The sequence below is a fragment of the Panicum virgatum genome, chromosome 5K, assembly GCF_016808335.1.
Source record: "Panicum virgatum strain AP13 chromosome 5K, P.virgatum_v5, whole genome shotgun sequence".
Lineage (NCBI taxonomy): Eukaryota > Viridiplantae > Streptophyta > Magnoliopsida > Poales > Poaceae > Panicum > Panicum virgatum.
The window spans coordinates 25,867,890-25,875,335 of NC_053140.1; the positions used below are offsets into that span (position 1 = coordinate 25,867,890).

Below are 7,446 nucleotides of genomic sequence, written 5' to 3' on the forward strand. Positions count from 1 at the left end.
CCAGTTTCCATTTCAGTTCAGCAGCAAGGTTCGTAAAACATTTATCAGCTCAGTTCACACAGATTTCTGTTCAAACAAACTGTGGAGGCAATATTCAGAAACTAGACTCTAAGATCCATGAAACTTATAAAGTCTCCCTTAGCTTCTTTCGTCTAGAAGATACAAGTCCCAACATTTCATCACTGCACCGCGCACCAGGGGCGGAGCCAATTGAGGTGCATGGGTGTACAGATGTACACCCAATAATTTGGACAAAAAAAATTTAGCAAGTATATATATATATATATAACTGAGTTAGATCATGTTTATTTGAGCCCTAATTAGAGAACTAGGCCCGTGGGCTGGCCTGCTATCTCAGCCACACTGCCTCATCCTCACGCCAATCCCCTTAAGGAGCTCAATGATAGGTTTGATGAGGTAAACACTGATTTGCTTATCTATATGTCATCATTCAATCCCACGGATTCATTTGCTGCATTTGATAAGGAGAACTTGATGAAACTTGCTAAATTTTATCCCAAAGATTTCTCAGTCACCGAGTTGAGGCGTCTATCCTATCAACTTGGTAAATTCATTATTGATGTGCGTGGTGATGAAAGATTTAGGAAGGTGAAGAATATTGCTGAGCTTTCAGTCTTGTTGAAACATATAAACATGCCATACACTCATATGTGTACAAGCTTTTGAAATTAGTGTTGTTGCTACCAGTTGCAACAACAAGTGTTGAAAGGACATTTTCAGCTTTGAATTTTGTGAAGAACAATCTAAGAAATAGCATGGGGATCAATACTTAAATGATTGTTTGGTTCCATTTATTGAGAAGGAATTTTTCCTACATGTTGCTGATGAAGACATCATCTCCTGTTTCCAAAAGCCACCTCGTCGAGTTAATTTGTAACTTTTTTATTGTATGGATAATAGATTAAGGAACCATTTGTATTGTATCATGTAACTTTAACCTTATTTTCATGAACCTCTATCTTTTATGTGCGATGATTGTTCGGTTTCGGTAATATGCATGTACACCCAATCTTGAATTCCTGCCTCCGCCACTGCCGCGCACTAAACAATCTTACAAGCTTCAGCGCGCTAAAAGTAGAGGTAATCCAAACTGATTTGTCCTATTACCATGTAGTTAGCACAGAAAGGAAAGGGGCAATAGATTGTGAGCAGAAGCGTGGAGTTCGACTGCATCCCTGCAGCAGCACTACGGGCCACAATTCCACCCTTCCGCTCTCAACTTCCTGCTCCTCCAACACCCTCAACTTAGACCACTAAGAGAAGTGGAAGAATAGCAAAATTCCCTTCCAGAACAACCACAGCCAGACTAAAACCTTGAATTAGAACACGTGGGGCACGAACTGACGGATGAATCACAAAGCTGGAGCAGATCCAGCCGCGCGAGCAACAATAGCGCAAGATCCAAGAGAATGACTGAAGGGGAGATGGGGAGGGACACCTGCTGCTGCTCATCGTTCCAGTCGAACATCCTGGTTAGGTGGCGGCCTCTGTCGCGGGAGCCGCCCTCGAACCCGAGCCCGAATTGTGTTTCTCCCCGAGTCCCGACGGTCGCATCTCCGGCCGTCGAAAAGTCACCCCAACTCGCCGGCATGGCGAAGTCTCGCGCCGTCCTCTCCTATCGTCCACCACCCGTGCTGAGTTGTCTTCTTCCCTCCTCCCGTTGCGGCGTTGCCCCTTCGGCACTCCTCTCTCTGGAGAACGTGTAGGTGCCACTGACTGGGCAGACGACTGCGGTGGGGAGTTGGAGAGCCACGTGTGCGGGGGCGCATCTCGGGTAGTGGCCGAGAGGGTTCGATCAAATACCACACGCTGATTGGCTGCGGGTTCGGCTGAAAGTATTAAGGCTAGTTTTAATGAAAATTTCATGAAATATTTTATAACACTAGTGGAAGTGCATGTGCGGCAAATACATATTTAAAAAAATTCTAATACATAATAAATTTATATTATATATTCTCTATTTGACAACCAGGTGCTAAATAACTATTTAACACCCCTCCAACACCCCGCAACCAGAAAATAGTATATTGTCACCGGAAAAATAAGACCAGAAATTTTGTACCAGAAACTGAAAAATCAAAGACGATTGTGGGCTTGTGGGACAGATATGAGATGTGGGGTGTGGGGCGGTTTCATCGCTGCTCATTCGATCTCTAGAATTTTATTTTTCTCCTCTCGTCTTGTTCCCCGACGATGCTCCCGGAAACCGCACTCTCGTCGGTGAGGAACGGGGTAACCCCGATGCTGATCTGATCCCTCCCTTCCCTTCGACACCTCCCTTGCACAGCTATCGGCGACGACCTCAAGGAAGGAGTTAGATGGAGCTGGCGCACGTGTCAGATCTGAAAAAGAAGGTCAGATGCGCTCCGTTTGGGGTGGAGCGACTGCTGCCTCCATTTTGTGTCAGTCCTCTTGATTCACCAGATCGATGCTTTCTCGATAGCACCGGCAGCAGCTCCGTGCATCCTTGCAGCCGCCGGCGGCCGCTCCACGCATCGTCATCTTGTAGATGCGGAGCGGCAGCACCGTTGATGGAGCGATCGGTGTTGGCGCTGCAGGAGAGCCACGATCGGCATCCACGCCAACCCCTTCGGATGAGCAGCAATTCCAACAATTAAATCTTTGGCAGGTACGCAAAGACCATGCTTTATGCTAGCCTACCGTACATGTGTTGTTTCTTTTAGATATTTTTCTTCATATTGATGAAGTTATGGATCCACTGCAATGTAATTCTTGCCGAACAACTTTGTAGGTACTTATTTAGCTTGAAGGTGCGCCCATCTGGCATCGTTGCTGCTGCTGCTGGTCTAAATCACGGCGCCAGTGCCAATGTGAAATGTTTGTGTTCACCAACAGCTTAGCTGATTTACAACCTGTAAGATCCCGAAGTGAAGGAGCTGCGTAATGGGGAGGCAGAAGCATAGGGATTCCGGATGTCAATGTGCACGCAGGAGTTAGATGATCTGTAATGTGATCAAATAGAATGAAGTCATAAGTTCTCACTTTTTTCTTTGCATATCCTGAGATAATGGATTATTGTGTTTCCTGTCGCGCGCTTCTTATTCTTCGTTTGCTAGTAATGTCTAGTGTACATTTCTTGTCACGTTGACTGTGTTTTTACTGTCAAAGTGAGAAAAAAATTCTGCTTGTAAGGTTTTTCCGGTCTCAGAGATTGCTCTTCCAGTCTGGTGATGTTTAACGATTTTTATCAGTTCAAAAGAATCGAAAGCTAGCTTTCCGGTCACTCGTTGCGAATGTTTTCTGGTCACATAGAGTGTTTTCTTGTTGCGAGAAGGGGTGTACGTGTTCCTTTTTCCGGTTGCAGATAGGATACGTTGTAGCCTGTTCCGGTTTAACATCAAGCTGTAGGCGATTTTCTGGTTACGGACAGATTTTCTGGTGAACGGAACAAATTTTCCGGTTAGAGTTCCACTTTTCCGGTTGCGGCTGCATGGGGAGTGGATTGTCGCTGGGCTTGGGGTGTGGGGGGTGTCGCGCACTGAATAATTATTTAGCACGCAGGGTGCTAAATAGCAAGACCCGTTTATGTTATAAAAATATAGTGACCAACAATATTATATTTGTAGAAAAGATATACATGCTGCAAAAGACTTTCAAAAATGGTGGCAAAAAAGAATAGGCTCAATAACCAACAATACAGCATAAAAAATTATATTCATAAAAAACTAATAAATAAGAATTTATATATTCAACCAACATAATTGGGAAGATCACATAATTTGGAACACAACTCTTAGGGCCAAATGTGAGTGTTGTGGTACTACCGTTGAATGCTCAACAAAGAGACAAGTCAAGAGATAAGAGACAATAAGTCACGTTGGTACAACGAGTGGAGCTAGAGTTTACATCTTCAGCTTCTCCGGAGCATACTCAGTCTTCTCACTGGACCTTAAGTATCAGATATCATTCCTTTGCATATTCAGCCTTCTGGACCATTTCCTTTTAAATATAAGCATCAGAGATCTGTTTCAGATATCATTCCTCTGAACAGCAGTCCAATTCATTCCTTTCTCAACATCTATCCATTCTGAAGTATAATTTTCTAAAATTAGTGCACTTAAAGATAAGTTTTAGAGATCATTTTCCTTTAAACAACAATCTAATTCATTCCTTTCTCAACATCTGTCCATTCTGAAGTATAGTTTTCTAAAGTTAGTGCATCAATAAACAGATAGATTTGGTGAGTGAACCAAATACCTTTCTTTGTGCAAATGCAGGCTAACATGAACTCCACATGTCTGCAACACAAAACAAATACAAAGTAGTAGTCCCACTTAAGTTGTTGCATTTCTACAATAGTGGAGATGTGTCACGTGTTTAAAGTCAAATTATTTAAAATAATTGGATTACATCGAACTACTAATAAAAAAATCTCATTAATAAATAACAAAGTTTCGTTGCCAACCGCCAACCAACATGAAAGAACACATTTAGTTGACCTTCTTGAATTTTTAGCTTGAAGCATTGATACTCTAGCGTTGACATGACGCCAGAATCCTCCACCAGCTGTCATTAAGAGACACACTTGTAATTTGAAACCAATGAAAGGATCGACACTAGGCCTAGAGGGGGGGGGGGTGAATAGGTCTGTTTAAAAATTTCCTGAAAAAATTTGGCAGAAAAACGTCAGGTCCGGATGATCCGGCCTTACGTCGGATCTTCCGGTCCTTCCCAGGCCCAGATGATCCTGCGTATGGTCGGATGATCCGACAGCAAGAAAGAATCTTGTATGAGATTTGAAATCTACTTAGCTTTTGACGATTCCCTTTGAATACAAAGTTGACAAATGAAGTAAACAACCCTGGAAACAAGTTCTACACAAGAGATATGCTAATAAAAGGTAGATCGGGTCAAAATGAGATCAAGAACAATATGAAGGACAATATGAAGAACAAAAGTAAAGGAGACACAAGATTTATCTCGAAGTTCACTCCACGAAGGAGCTACATCTCCGTTGAGGGGCTCACAAAGAGCAGGGTTGCCCTATGACCCCTTTTCCTTGCCCAATCAATCACGTAGGAGGATTGAGTCACTTACTATTGTTCTCATGAAGAGAAGGGGAAATACAAACTTCCGGAGGCTCAACCATAAAGGAATGCGAGCTCACTGGCATCTCTAACCATCTAGGAGCAAAGCTCCAAGAGTAAAGAACGCGAATCGACGAAACAAGGTTGCTTCAAGTGCTTCTTGAGATGAACAAGTGCTAGCTCATGAAATGCTCACACACCAACTCCCAAATCTCACTTCCTCTCAATTCCTAGGTGAATCCTTGCAAGAATCAAGCTTTTGGATGGAGGAGAGTGGAGGAATGAATGCGTTTGGAGCTGGGTTGGTCGGGAGAGAAGTAAATGAGGGGGGTGAAGGGGTATTTATAGCCCCACCCCCGCTGGTGACTGTTATGTGTGTTTTCTGTGAGTTTCGGATCATCCGGGGTATCCTCGGATCATCCGGATGGGTAACAGAATAGGCTAAAACACACTCGAAAACTCCCAGGTCCGGATCATCCGGCACAGAGTCGGATCATCCGGAGTCACTCAAAATTATTTTATTTTTAGGTAGAAAAATGTCCAGAAAGTTTCAGGTCCGGATCATCCGGGGTAGGGCCGGATCATCCGAAATTGGACAGTGGGGTTTGGGCTCACAAAAACAGTAGGGCCGGATCATCCGGAATTGGACAGTGGGGTTTGGGCTCACAAAAATAGTAGGGGCCGGATCATCCGGCCGTGTCCAGAGACGACGGGCTGAGCAGGCCAGATCATCCGGCCAGTGCAGAAACTTCTGTGCACAAGTGTTTAGTGTGTGAAGGGTGTCTCTCATAGGTAAAATTCATCTCAAATGAAGCACTTTAATGACCTAGATCAATCAAATGCATCCCCCTTGATAGTACGGTGATCCTATACTCAATTTCAAACCAAAAATTATAATTAAAACTCCGATAGAATCCACCATATATTGAATTTGAATTGGGGGCCTTCCATTCATCTTCTTCTTGATTATTTTCATTTATTCATGCACACATCTTATTGAAAGCATCATATCCCAAATTGTGATTGTCAAGAATCACCAAAATCAATTTAGGGGCCTAGATGCACTTTCAATCTCCCCTTTTTTGGTGATTGATGACAATACCAATTTGGGCTCATAAAGGGAGGAATAAAATGTGTGAATTGTAAATCAAGAGATAGGAGAGCTCCCCCTAAACATGTGCATGAATAACTCAAAGTGGTCTCAAATGCCAATACACATATTTAAGTGAACTCCCCCTAGAACATTGCATATATGTGCTTTAGTGTGAGAATATATCCGTGATGCATATGACAAGATCAACACACAAATAAAGTGAGAAATAACATTACATCATCCATCCATAGGCATCACACAATAGATAGATATCAAGTTCAACATCACACTAGCAATTAAGTCTTACAAATTAAAATGGTTCCCGTGGCACACACCACACATCACACCAATACATAGTTCCTTACATGTCCATACATGAATTGAAAGCGATAAAAGATAAAGATAGGTGGGGGATCTCCAAGCACCAAATTCACTCTCCCTTTGGCATAAAGTGCCAAAAAGGAAGCTACGCATCGTCCTCACCATCTCCATCGCCATCGGACTCGGTCGCATCATCATCACCTCCCGCTTCTTCTTCTTCATCATCGCCACCGGGAATCTCTTGACCACCATAGTCAAGCTCAATATCATCACCACCAAGAGGATCTTGTGGTGGCACAAAGTCATCCCATGGATTATAGACTCTAGGAGGAGTGGGATAGTCCCAAGGCTCACGAACTGGAGAATGAGGAAGATCTATTTTGGTCATAATCTCCTTTTTCCTCCTCTCCAACTTGAGGAGTTCCTCATCCAAACACCTCTTCTAATCGCGTATCTCCTGCGTATTCTAGCGACACATATTGAAGCAAGCAAACACACCTTGAGCAATCATGGTAAACTTGCTTTTCTTTGCTTTGGAAGCCTTACATCCCCTAGAAGTAGAAGGCCCGCAGTAGAAGGTCCCGCAGGAGGAGATGAGGGAGCAGCCCTAGAAGATGAAGCACCAGGGGCACTAGGAGCAAAAGATGATGGATAGGCACCCGGAAAGTCTCCCAAAGGTCTTATTCCAGTGCTGTGAGTGCCAATGTGAAGAGTTACTCAATCTTGCCTTTGCTTGTATGATATGGAACATGAAGGGTACTATGCAAGATATTGAGCTGTGTCACTGTCTTAATCATATGAAAGATGTAAGGGGCATAGTGACAAGCACTAGTGGAGTCATATGAGCATCCAAGAATCTCATTCCAAATAAACTCCATGACTGCAAACTTTGGCTTTCCAGGAGCCATCTGTGCCAGCAGGTTCTTTGCCCTATGGGAGATGTTGTCAGAATCACCCCCTCTT

At 43.5% G+C, this 7,446-nt stretch overlaps 1 long non-coding RNA gene across 1 annotated transcript; it reads left to right on the plus strand.

Moving 5' to 3' along the window:
* Nucleotides 1–2,073: 2,073 nt before the first annotated feature.
* LOC120707007 lies at nt 2,074–3,189 on the plus strand. Its single transcript, XR_005688629.1, has 2 exons — nt 2,074–2,650; nt 2,774–3,189. It is a non-coding gene; the product is annotated as an uncharacterized LOC120707007 (long non-coding RNA).
* Nucleotides 3,190–7,446: the final 4,257 nt, after the last annotated feature.